General features: G+C 44.7%; 1 long non-coding RNA gene across 1 annotated transcript in view; it reads right to left on the reverse strand.

The window, feature by feature from the left end:
• LOC138354433 (uncharacterized) overlaps window positions 1-14,208 on the reverse strand; it is a 75,103-nt gene that overhangs the window by 28,469 nt on the left and 32,426 nt on the right. The gene's annotated exons all lie outside the window — the stretch shown is intronic.

Raw genomic sequence — 14,208 nt, forward strand, 5'->3', positions numbered from 1 at the left:
CCAGAAGGATCGAATCCTTCAGGGGTGAGGCGTTTTCTGATACACCTTAGTGCATATTTATATATATTATAGATTATATATTTATATATATGCAGCGATATGAAGAAAGATGTGACGTTTTCGACAGTTATGTCTTTTTCTAGCCTGGCCGCTGAAGAAGACCAAATGCTTGAAAAGTTACAGCTTCCTTCATATTTCAATATAAATTTTCTGTACACCTTGATCACTGTTTCGTGATCGTTGTTGCATATATATATATATATATATATATATATATATATATATATATATATATATATATATATATATATATATATATATATATATATATATACATATATATATATATATATATACATATATATATATATATATATATATATATATATATATATATATATATATATATATATATATATATATATATTGGTGTATACTGGCAGCAGGTTTTCTTTCAAACATGTTTCATTGAATATGACCGCATATTCTGTATTTATTATTTTCTGGTTTAGGGCTTCTATCCCTCTAACTATTTTCTTAGCATCAGGGCTTAATTGGAATAGGAGTTCTCCAAAACTCATTTTCGTACTTTTAAGGTGAAGAAAAGAAGTGATTTACTATAGAGTGTATTACACTTATTTGTATAATTTGCACGACGTTTCGAACCTCCATGGTTCATTCTCAAGTGAACAATCTTACAATACTAGTTGATTTTATACCCGCATTAGGTCAGGTGATAATACAATGAAGGTGAAAAACATGGGGGGATACATAAGGGATAAACATAGGGGCTGCAGAAGGCTTATTGGCCCATACGAGGCATCTCCTATCTAAACACAAAGATTAATCCAGTGTAATTGGCCTGTTATGTTGGACATTGTCTTCTGTGTTGGCATCGATATGTTCTTGTCTTGTCCTTACTCTCATGGTGGGTAGAGTAAATAGTTCCGTGATTTGGGTGTTCATGGTAGGTCGCTCTATTCTCCTATTCCAATTAAGCCCTGATGCTAAGAAAATAGTTAGAGGGATAGAAGCCCTAAACCAGAAAATAATAAATACAGAATATGCGGTCATATTCAATGAAATATATATATATATATATATATATATATATATATATATATATATATATATATATATATATATATATATATATATATGACAGTGTCAGACCACGGAGGAAAATTGAAACAGGAATTTCCTTAAGTACTTTCGTATATTAATACATCTTCAGAAGGAGTGGTTTTTCAGGTCGCGTACTGGACATAAATAGACAGGAGAGAAGTGTCCACGTATTGTACCTCACCTCTCTCCACCAGTCTCTCCTGTCTATTTATGTCCAGTACTCGACCTGTAAAACCACTCCTTCTGAAGATGTATTAATATACGAAAGTACTTAAGGAAATTCCTGTTTCAATTTTCCTCCGTGGTCTGACACTGTCACATTTTTAGTCACGTATTTATTTTCGTGATATACATATATATATATATATATATATATATATATATATATATATATATATATATATATATATATATATATATATATATATATTGGTAGCAGTCTTTCTTGTAAACAGACAGTAAAAAGAAACATAAGAAATATTGAGAAAATTCGTGTTAGAATTATTAATCTTACTTTTTCGGTCATATTTAACAACATATATATATATATATATATATATATATATATATATATATATATATATATATATATATATATATATATATATATATATATATATATATAACAAATCCCTATCAACTGCACGTGGGTTGCAAAGTACGTCAGTGTACTTTGTCCATTACTTCGCTGGGGATGCACGTCAGTGTACTTTGTCCATTACTTTGCCGGGGATACACGTCAGTGTACTTTGCCCATTACTTTGCAGGGGGATACACGTCAGTGTACTTTGCCCATTACATTGCCGGGGATACACGTTAGTGTAATTTGTCCATTACTTTGCCGGGGATACAATACAGGTCAGTGTAATTTGTCCATTACATTGCAGAGGACACACATCAGTGTAATCTGTCCATTATTTTGCCGGAGATACACGTCAGTGTAATTTGTCCATTACTTTGCTGGGGACACACGTCAGTGTAATTTGTCCATTACTTTACAGGGGACACACGTCGGTGTAATTTGTCCATTATTTTGCCGGGGATACACGTCAGTGTACTTTGTTCATTACTTTGACGAGGATAAACGTCAGTGTACTTTGTCCATTATCGTGCCGAGGATACACGTCAGTGTCTTTTTTCTATTACTTTGCTGGGGATACACGTCAGTGTAATATGTCCATTACATTGCCGGGGATACATGTCAGTGTAATATGTCCATTACTTTGCAGGGGATACAATACACGTCAGTATAATTTGTCCATTACTTTGCCGGGGATACACGTCAGTGTACTTTGTCCATTACTTTGCCGGGGATACACGTCAGTGTAATTTGTCCATTAACTTGCCGGGGATACATGTCAGTGTAACTTGTCCATTTCTTTGCCGGGGATACATGTCAGTGTAATTTGTCCATTTCTTTGCTGGGGATACATGTCAGTGTAATTTGTCCATTACTTTGCTGGGGGATATATGTCAGTGTAATTTGTCCATTACCTTGCCGAGGATACACGTCAGTGTAATTTGTCCATTACCTTGCAGGGGATACCCGTCAGTGTAATTTGTCCATTACCTTGCAGGGAATACTCGTGAGTGTAATTTGTCCATTACCTTGCTGGGGATACCCATCAGTGTAATTTGTACATTACCTTGCCGAGGATACACGTCAGTGTAATTTGTCCATTACCTTGCAGGGGATACCCGTCAGTGTAATTTGTCCATTACCTTGCAGGGAATACTCGTGAGTGTAATTTGTCCATTACCTTGCTGGGGATACCCGTCAGTGTAATTTGTCCATTACCTTGCCGAGGATACACGTCAGTGTAATTTGTACATTACCTTGCCGAGGATACACGTCAGTGTAATTTGTCCATTACCTTGCTGGGGATACCCGTCAGTGTAATTTGTACATTACCTTGCTGGGGATACCCGTCAGTGTAATTTGTACATTACCTTGCTGGGGATACCCGTCAGTGTAATTTGTACATTACTTGACTGGGATGCACGTCGACGTAATTTATGGCCCCTATGTCCGTCTCCCCTTGTTAATATTGGCACAACATTTGCAGATTTCTGTCTATCTAGGAGTTTCCCATTTATCAGTGTTATGTAATAAATTAGTTAGAGGGTTAAATAGCTTCTCTGCTGTCTCTTCTAGTAGCCATAGAGACAACTGGTCAGGTCCTGCCGACGTGCATGCGGTACGTAACAATTCATTTATGTACTATACATTGGAAGGCAAATTTGTACTTTTAACGTGTAGACTAGTAACGCCTGATGGTGTGGTGGTGTGTTTAGAGCTTCTCAACCTCTGTAGCTCACCACACTTGCTGCTTGCTGACCAACCAGCAAGTAAGATCTGGACATACTCCAGAACTAAAGTAAACCGTATACACCGAGATGCGGTGTACACTTGTCGGTGTAATAATCGTCATTGTTTTAGTTTGGTTTGTTGTTGCGCCTCTGGAGGGGCTGGCCACCACAAGTGCTTCCTCACCAACAAGATGTCACTCAACGGCGCTTCCTTTATTTATTACCGGTGCAGTGTATAGTTTCTTTTGCTCTCCTCGCTACATGATTTTTGTTTTGATTATTAACATATTTAAGTACATGGTCATTTATGCAGCTACACTAGTTGTGTCAAGAGGTAGCTGTGTTATACGAAAAACTCCACGTCTCGCAGGATGGTTAGTCATACAGGCCCATGTGATCAGTAGCCTCCATTGGAAAGCTTATGATACATTATGAGGACCTCCTTAAGAACACGAGCGTAGTAATTGCCTAGCTTTAGGGACCTAATACCGGCAGGTCTGAGGGTCTAGAGACTGTACAACTCCGTGGAACAAAAACTGGGCCATGATTTCGCTACAGGGTGTTCTCAGCGACTACAAAAATGCCTATCGATGTAAAACGACCATTGCACATTATACGAGAGCTATACTTGGTGATAGCGCACGGAGCCAACCATGTGGTCACAAACGTTATTTCGAGGTAGCGGAAGCCATAATAGATAGCAATAGACCATTCCCAACCTTAATGAACGTTTTGCGGCAGTTGTTCGTTCATGGCCTCGACGATCCTTGCCGGGCGGAAATCATTAATCGGATATTAATGTATTTCGTGCACTTAATAGATTATTTTGTTCTGGTTATTTATTTGGTTTGTGTTGGGCTTAAAGCCTAACAATCGCGGGAGGGTTGATAGCCACCAAAGTAGCTTTCTGACAGACCAGCAAGTATACTTTAGTCCTATATATAGTCCAGGAATAAAGTAAACTGTATATACTCCTTGATGTGGTTCACTAGCCAGTCAGGCTGTTCCATGGGTGGCCTCCATACTGCGCACCTACCAACCTTGCTGGGCTTAGCGACCAGTGACCCATGGGAGATTATTAGGCTAAATCTCTGATACTACTGTTGTCCCCTAACTATTCATAGTGGAAGCTCCTAACAAGGCCCCGGAGTGGGAGGGATATCATATATGCACATGGGGGGTCCCTCCGGCCGCCGCCTTACCCACTCGTGGGCTCCGGCCAGGTCATCCACCCTCTTGTGAGACACCATTTGGAGAAGTGGTACTCCAGATGACGACTCTGCTTAGATAGTTGGCTACCAGCTATCCTGGCTGCGGTTCACCTAAGCAAGACTATATTAACCCTTATGCACCCTTGATTTTGTTTGATTGTTGCCGCCGAAGGCGGCTAGTTTATTGTGCACCCCATACTCATCCTGTGAGCGGTAGCGCAAAAGCATTACAGAGGGCACAAAAGGTCTTTATCAGACCTCATCTTAGATTATTACATAAACAATTTCTTCAATCCTTCACACCTTATAGATACAATGTCAGCTAGTTACAGAGAAAGTGCTATTACAAGAGCTACATATTTACAGTAAGTCATCATACATTAATGGTAGGTCTTGTCGTTAATACATAATAGTTTGGCCAATGGGGATATTACAGAGTCATAGGGGAGCTTCTGTTTATTATTAGTCCTCACAATACACTACTTGTTTCTGAATCTCATATGTCGTTCATCTACTGGAAGCAAAATGTGGGTATGACACTGTACTTGTTTTTATGAGATTCAGAGGCCGCCATTGTTCTTTTGTACTTTATCAGTCTGCAGTTTCAGGAAAGCAAGTATGTCTACACACCCTGTGCACGGTGATCCTGGGACTAAGGTGGTCTGCCCTTAGATGTGGCCTTGGACCATATTCTGTAGATGGAATATGTCCAGGTCAGGGCTTTCACAGAGCAAATCTCAAGGTCGCTCTTGGTGAGTCCCATATCCTGTAGACCACGCGCACTCTCCTTGCACCATCCTCCTCTCCAATTAAGGGTTACTGAAGAGGCGGATGCTGTGTGCTTCCCGGTATATTCCCTGACCTTTTGAAGGATCTCTGGGCTGCCGTACTTGTCACACTTGCTCTGATGTGGACGGGAGAGTGGGAAGTTATCAGCAGAGACCTGGGTGTCTAATATAAAGGCCTCATCACCTTTGCAAGCTATGATGTCAGGCTTACAGAAGGTCCCTCCATCCGGTATACAGACTTCACGTTCCACCTCAAAACCTCTTTGCCGCAGGCAGCCGGCTACGAACCAGGTAATATCGTCATGACGTTTCACCCGAGCCCCGTGTGTCTCGTTTAGCTTGATGTTGGTCTTAACGCCTATCAACCTCTGGAAGGTTATAAAGGCTGGTCAATTGCTTACTGACCAACCACGTGTATACTTCAGCCCTGGACATAATGTAATACAGAAAAAAACATTCTATTCCATTCTCAGTCCAGGTGAGAGGACTGTAATACAGCTTCAGGTTACGTAAGACCAAGCTGTCGCTGTCCCCAAAAGCGCATTCGTCAAATTTTCAAGTTGCTTAATAAAAACTATATTTTCTAAAATATAAAATAATATTATTGTTGAGAGTAGTAAGTCCCCACGTTATTTATTTTTATTCAATTATGTTCAGTATGTAAATGAAGCATTTAGAAGGAGACAAATTTCGAACTTAATTAGTTGTCATGTGTAGTGTTTCGAACACAATTAGTTTGTCATGTGTAGTGTTTCGACCACAATTAGTTTGTCATGTGTAATGTTTCGAACACAATTAGTTGTCATATAGAATGTTTTTCATTCATGAATGTTGTATTAACGAGCATAAAAGGCATGTATACACAACTGTATTACGATTCTAATTGTGTATACAGTGAATGTACATTAGGCTTATACAATGTTCTGGACGGCAGTACTCACCTAGTTGTACTCACCTAGTTGTGTTTGCGGGGGTTGAGCTCTGGCTCTTTGGTCCCGCCTCTCAACCGTCAATCAACAGGTGTACAGATTCCTGAGCCTATCGGGCTCTATCATATCTACACTTGAAACTGTGTATGGAGTCAGCCTCCACCACATCACTTCCTAATGCATTCCATTTGTCAACCACTCTGACACTAAAAAAGTTCTTTCTAATATCTCTGTGGCTCATTTGGGCACTCAGTTTCCACCTGTGTCCCCTTGTGCGTGTTCCCCTTGTGTTAAATAGACTGTCTTTATCTACCATTCTACCCCTATCAATTCCCTTCAGAATCTTGAATGTTGTGATCATGTCCCCCCTAACTCTTCTGTCTTCCAACGAAGTGAGGTTTAATTCCCGTAGTCTCTCCTCGTAGCTCATACCTCTCAGCTCGGGTACTAGTCTGGTGGTGGTGGTGGTGGTGGCAGTGTCCGTGGTGGCAGGTCAGCGGGTTCTGAGGCGGCATAATACCACCCGCGAGTGTAGCCTACTGTTTGGTAGTACTGGTAGTAACGATGAGGACCGTAGTACACATACCGACGTACAACGCAATTAGAAAGAAGAAATCGGTACTATTAAATTTGAACAAACTGGAAAAGATTTTATATTTATTTTGCAAAGACAAACTAACCTAACCTTCCTAAGCCTAATACACGATATCTGAGGCCTAATATAGAATATATGTATGCTATACTAGGCCCTAGAAATATTTCAGTTATTTTTTTACTCATTTTTGTAGTACTCTACAAAGAGAATAGTACCAAATTCTACTATCTAATTACTTAGTGCGTCAATCTTTGTACTATGGAGCACATAGTTACAAAAACCACTATCTAAACAGGAGCATGGGCTCAGACCTTAGTTAAGCCCAACACCAACCTTAAGACATTTGTCCATTTGACAAAGGTTTTAGAATAGGCTAAAGTATTATTTTCTGGGGTCTTGCGGTCCATTCGCAGCCATAGTTTAATTCCTGTCAACAAATTCCTTGTTGGTTTTAGTGCGATCATTATTGTCCAGCTGGTAGACACCGCTGTCCATCTGTGGCTGCCTCTGTCCAGCTGGTAGACACCGCTGTCCATCTGCGGCTGCCTCTGTCCAGCTGGTAGACACCGCTGTCTATCTGTGGCTGCCTCTGTCCAGCTGGTAGACACCGCTGTCCATCTGTGGCTGCCTCTGTCCAGCTGGTAGACACCGCTGTCCATCTGCGGCTGCCTCTGTCCAGCTGGTAGACACCGCTGTCTATCTGTGGCTGCTTCTGTCCAGCTGGTAGACACCGCTGTCCATCTGTGGCTGCTTCTGTCCAGCTGGTAGACACCGCTGTCTATCTGTGGCTGCTTCTGTCCAGCTGGTAGACACCGCTGTCTATCTGTGGCTGCTTCTGTCCAGCTGGTAGACACCGCTGTCTATCTGTGGCTGCCCTGTCCAGCTGGTAGACACCGCTGTCCATCTGTGGCTGCTTCTGTCCAGCTGGTAGACACCGCTGTCCATCTGTGGCTGCTTCTGTCCAGCTGGTAGACACCGCTGTCTATCTGTGGCTGCTTCTGTCCAGCTGGTAGACACCGCTGTCTATCTGTGGCTGCCCTGTCCAGCTGGTAGACACCGCTGTCCATCTGTGGCTGCTTCTGTCCAGCTGGTAGACACCGCTGTCCATCTGTGGCGTCCTCTGTCCAGCTGGTAGACACCGCTGTCCATCTGCGGCTGCCTCTGTCCAGCTGGTAGACACCGCTGTCCATCTGTGGCTGCCTCTGTCCAGCTGGTAGACACCGCTGTCCATCTGCGGCCGCCACAATCCATCTAGCGCCATCCCTGTCTACAGCTGGCACCGCCCATCTGCTACTGTCCAGCTGCAGCCGCTAGCTGCCGCTGTCCAGCTGCAGCCGCTAGCTGCCGCTGTCCAGCTAACAGTCACCAATGTCCAGGTAAAGCCGACACTGTCCAGCTGCGGTTACCACTGTCCAGATGCGGCTGCCACTGTACAGCTGCGGCCGTTACTGTCCAGCTGCGGCTTTCGCTATCTAGATGCTAGCCGCCACTGTCCTGCCGCCACTGTCCACGCGCTGGCCGCCATTGTCTAGCTGCGGGCGCCACTGTACACCTGCGGATGCCACTGTACAGCTGCGGCCGCCACTGTCTAACTGCCGCGCCACTTGCCAGCTGTGGCCACACCTGTCCAGCTGCGGCCACAACTGTCCAGCTTCTAGCCGCCGCTGTCTAGCTGCTATCAAGTTCAAGTTTAAGTATGTTTATTGAGATAAGCAAGAAATACATCTCAAAGGGATAGAGTAGCTTAGGCTATTTCTACCCCCTCGCTGCTATCCGCCACTGTCTAGCGATGTCCACCACTGTCCAACTGCGGCTTCCACTGTCCAGCTATTAGCTGCCACTTCCCATCTGCGGCCACAATTGCCCCAGCTGCTAGCCACCGCTTTCCAAATGCTGCCGCCAGTGTCCAGCTGCGGCGTCCTCTGTCCAGCTGCTACCCGCTACTGTCCAGTAGTTTGCCGATACTCTCCAGCTACGGCTGCCACTGTCCAACTGCGGCTGCTACTGCCGAAGCTACACATTTACCGCCCCACGAGCCACTGAAAGGGAGCTAAACGGTCTCCGCATCCGGCGCTCGAGATGGTCGTCCGTGCAGTCACTCGTCAAGCTTGTTCACTCGCAGAGCCTCAACTGACCGCATTGCTTCCTATAATTGCACTCTCCATGAAAATAATAGGCTCTTCACCTGTCTGAATGACCACTTAGAACGCTATTATGCACTCGAAGCCACTCTAAGTGTTACATCACTGCCTGCAATCGCGAGAACTTAATATTCTATATCTTACTTGACAGGCAACATTGACTTCAGTATTGGTTTAGAGGTTTTAGTATAACTATTGCTCTATGACATTAAAATACACATTGTGGTTAGTATTACCTCCTACTGGAGTAGCACGCTCTCCTAATAGTACTAGACTAAATTGGCAAAACTCTCTTAATTGTTTTGCACGCTAATTAGCTAGGCTGTGCTCGCAGCAGAAACAAAACTACGGAAAATCTATGCTAATTTTTTTTCAAACAAGTTCTCTAAAGAGCGACAAGACTAGAAATATTTTTAGACGTATAACACGCTCTAAAGGTACGGTAGAGACGCATCTAGGACTAGAGTAAAAAATGTAGAGCGCGTTAGAGCTAGAGCGGAAAATGTGACGAGTTGGAAGAACTAAGGAACAGTCAACGCTGTTCAAGTACTAATATTACAAAGAAGAGTTTGTCTATGGCACGGTAGTGGCTGTGATCGCCCTCCGGTGCGTGTATCTAGGACTATCATTAGTCAAATACTCTATACGCTTGACTATATTTGGCTATACCAATGTCTATTGGCTGTACTAGTGGTCTACCCAGCCGGTGGAACATAACGGCGACATACCCAGCATTGTTGTAGACTTGGCCATCCAAAGAAAATGGGAGGATATTACATGGGGATGGAACTGGATAATTAGGAACATGAGGGACACAATGGAAGGTGCGCTTCATCTAAGGGAACAAAGTACACTAAATAGAAACTTCGCTTATTATTTGAAGATTTCGAGGTGTGCTGCGCGCGCAGGCCAAGAGGCGGGATGAAGCCAGAGTGGGCGGGGCCGGTCAGCGAAGCTCCGCCCTCTGTGCCACAGGGGGCGGAGCTTGTCGCCACTCACTTGGCACACTGTCAGTCCGACGACACACTTCGTACGACACCATCTAATTCCTTATCATTATCATCATTATTGCTTCTCTGGTGTGCCATTATCACCAGTCTCACCTTCATGACACCTCTCCCAAGGCTATATTTCACCAGGAAGGCCACTTTATCCCAGGCCTTGTGGCCTCAGTGGCTGGTGCCAAGGTGCCACGTGAGGGTAAAATAGTCAGTTTATACCCCAGCTCGGACGCCGGGTCTCCACTTGGCACCACGTCTGAGTCAGCAGGTCCTCGCCGGCCCAGCCCCCCCCCCCAGTAATCAATAATTGGCTGGTTTTGTGTGTTGATGATATTTACCGTCGACTTTTGATGGCCTCAACGTCGTTATACAAGATCGAGTCGCCGGTGGACTCGTGCCAACATATCAACAAGGATTCTTTTCATCTATTTCTTCCCCGCCTTGGCGACGTCTACCGCCCCTGTTTCGTACGACGCGCCTCCACGGTCAGCACCTCCGGAGGTTGTCCCGGGTGCTTGGTCGGGCGAGCCCCTTCACTCGTGGTTCGTTCTGCTCGAACGAGCCCCTAAACTCTTGGCTCGTTCCGGTTGAACGAACCACTAAAGTCCTAGCTGCTCAGGTCGAACGAGTCCTTAAACTCGTGGATAAAGCCTGTCTTGTGGGACCCTATTCTCTTAGCTGGTTCAGATCGTACGAGACCTAGACTCGTAGGTGGGCCAGATGAGTGAGTGTTACGAGCCTTCCTGCTCCTCACACAAACAACATACACACATTTTTATCAACTTTTTTACTAGCACATAAAATGACTTATTTCCTGAGTAATCAAGACTCCCTCAATGATGCTGATCTCTTTTGTGACTGCGTACTGCCACCACCACCAGTGACAGCTTACTGCCACCACCATCAGTGACAGCTTACTGCCACCACCATCAGTGACAGCTTACTGCCACCACCATCAGTGACAGCTTACTGCCACCACCATCAGTGACAGCTTACTGCCACCACCATCAGTGACAGCTTACTGCCACCACCATCAGTGACAGCTTACTGCCACCACCATCAGTGACAGCTTACTGCCACCACCATCAGTGACAGCTTACTGCCACCACCATCAGTGACAGCTTACTGCCACCACCACTATCAGTGACAGCTTACTGCCACCACCATCAGTGACAGCTTACTGCCACCACCATCAGTGACAGCTTACTGCCACCACCATCAGTGACAGCTTACTGCCACCACCACCAGTGACAGCTTACTGCCACCACCACTATCAGTGACAGCTTACTGCCACCACCATCAGTGACAGCTTACTGCCACCACCATCAGTGACAGCTTACTGCCACCACCATCAGTGACAGCTTACTGCCACCACCATCAGTGACAGCTTACTGCCACCACTATCAGTGACAGCTTACTGCCACCACCATCAGTGACAGCTTACTGCCACCACCATCAGTGACAGCTTACTGCCACCACCATCAGTGACAGCTTACTGCCACCACCACCAGTGACAGCTTACTGCCACCACCATCAGTGACAGCTTACTGCCACCACCATCAGTGACAGCTTACTGCCACCACCATCAGTGACAGCTTACTGCCACCACCATCAGTGACAGCTTACTGCCACCACCATCAGTGACAGCTTACTGCCACCACCATCAGTGACAGCTTACTGCCACCACCATCAGTGACAGCTTACTGCCACCACCATCAGTGACAGCTTACTGCCACCACCATCAGTGACAGCTTACTGCCACCACCATCAGTGACAGCTTACTGCCACCACCACTATCAGTGACAGCTTACTGCCACCACCATCAGTGACAGCTTACTGCCTCCACCATCAGTGACAGCTTACTGCCACCACTATCAGTGACAGCTTACTGCCACCACCATCAGTGACAGCTTACTGCCACCACTATCAGTGCCAGCTTACTGCCACCACCACTATCAGTGACAGCTTACTGCCACCACCACTATCAGTGCCAGCTTATTGCCACCACCACTATCAGTGCCAGCTTACTGCCACCACCACTATCAGTGCCAGCTTACTGCCACCACCACTATCAGTGCCAGCTTACTGCCACCACCACTATCAGTGCCAGCTTACTGCCACCACCACTATCAGTGCCAGCTTACTGCCACCACCACTATCAGTGCCAGCTTACTGCCACCACCACTATCAGTGCCAGCTTACTGCCACCACCACTATCAGTGACAGCTTACTGCCACCACCACTATCAGTGCCAGCTTACTGCCACCACCACTATCAGTGCCAGCTTACTGCCACCACCACTATCAGTGCCAGCTTACTGCCACCACCACTATCAGTGCCAGCTTACTGCCACCACCACTATCAGTGACAGCTTACTGCCACCACCACTATCAGTGACAGCTTACTGCCACCACCACTATCAGTGCCAGCTTACTGCCACCACCACTATCAGTGCCAGCTTACTGCCACCACCACTATCAGTGCCACCACCGACTGTTAGTGGTGTTATCTTCCCTTAGTATGGCTGATTCCGTAAATAACACGCAAATAATGGCATAATTAAATTATTATAAGAGCAAAAATATGAATAAATTGCATCTTTGCAATTTTGCAAAGACTTTGCCCTTTGCATCACAGAAATTAGAAGAGATAAACTGCAGTTAGTTAAGTTATTAATTATTATTATCAATTTAATATGCACCAAATACTCATCGTTTAAGTGCTGGTGGAGAGGCTGCAGAGTGCACATTATGGGCTCAAGAACTGAACCCCAGAGTTCTCTTAAGTTAGGCAAATCACATTGGGGTTTAACTGTTTACGTTTGGTTAATATTTGTATATCATGTATTTCAATGCTTCATTTTGAAACTAAAACCTCAAGCAAGCAAATTTAAAAATACGGAGAAGGACGTAAAATGTGATGGCTCTTAATCTGTGAGGGTGTAATACACTGGTTGGCGAGTAAAGTGTGTTCTTGACAACCAGGTTTGGTTACTCAACGAGCCAGAATTGTTCTCTTGTCGACCATGTATATATCCCAGATGCTCCAGGTTGGTTACATCACGGGCCTTAGTCTTCCCTGCCCTGTGCAACAGAAAACGAGAAGCCTTGTAATCTAGCGCACGTTAGCTGCGGACTCGCTGGTACTGAGCATCACTTCTCGTCCTCGTGGGAATAGTGGCAATCCTTAACACAGTGTGACGAGTGATGAGGAGCGGTCTTGGACGCAGCTTATAGCCCTTTTATGACCCCGAGGCGCAAATTGAGTCCACGACCTCAGTGGAAGAATACTTAAAGCTCGCCCTTGTGTCTGAGGAACAGAAGGAAGCTGGCACACCAGAGCTGAGTGTGACAAAGGTGAATTGTTGATTATATTACATAGAGAAGGGGCTCGGGGTTGTGGCTTAATCTTATATTGATGCGCGTTTAAAGTTAGAGTAGGTTCAGAGGTTACATTGTTCACAGCGTGCAAGAGATCACAAGTTCATAAAGGTATACAATATTCAGCAAGACATGCAGGCAACTAGATTAATACACATGTATATGTGGATGGCGAGTCACAATAACGTGACTGACGAATGTTGACCAAACCACACACTAGAAATTGAAGAGACGACGACGATTCAGTTGATTCAGCTACTTAGAACAAAAGTTCCAAAGTAGCACGGGCTATGGTGAGCCCGTAGTGGACTTACCTGGCACAGGAGCGGGGCTGCAACTAGACATTTCGTTTCGTCGTCAACCATTATCAAGTCGATTGTGAAGAGACGAGAAAGGCACAGGCATACGTAAGGCAAGAAAGAGGTGAGGAGGTGGAACTCTTGGAGGAAGGTAAAAGCAAGGCGAAAGATAGGGGTAATAAAGAACATGAAGGGGATAATAAAGGGATATGAAGGTGTAATAAAGAAAGAGTAAATGGGAACGAAAGAGAAAGTAAAAGAAAAAAGGAAAAAGAAAGAGAAAGAAATAAGGAAAGGGTAGGGTTATGTTAGGTCACGTTTTGTTAGAAAGTTTAGAACATTTGAGAATGTACTATGAAAGGGAAGAGTCAAGCTATATCGCCACATGTATATGTGTATGTTAATTGTGAACATTTCTGGCAGTACACG

The sequence above is a fragment of the Procambarus clarkii genome, chromosome 63 (genome assembly GCF_040958095.1).
Source record: "Procambarus clarkii isolate CNS0578487 chromosome 63, FALCON_Pclarkii_2.0, whole genome shotgun sequence".
NCBI classification, from domain to species: Eukaryota; Metazoa; Arthropoda; class Malacostraca; order Decapoda; family Cambaridae; genus Procambarus; species Procambarus clarkii.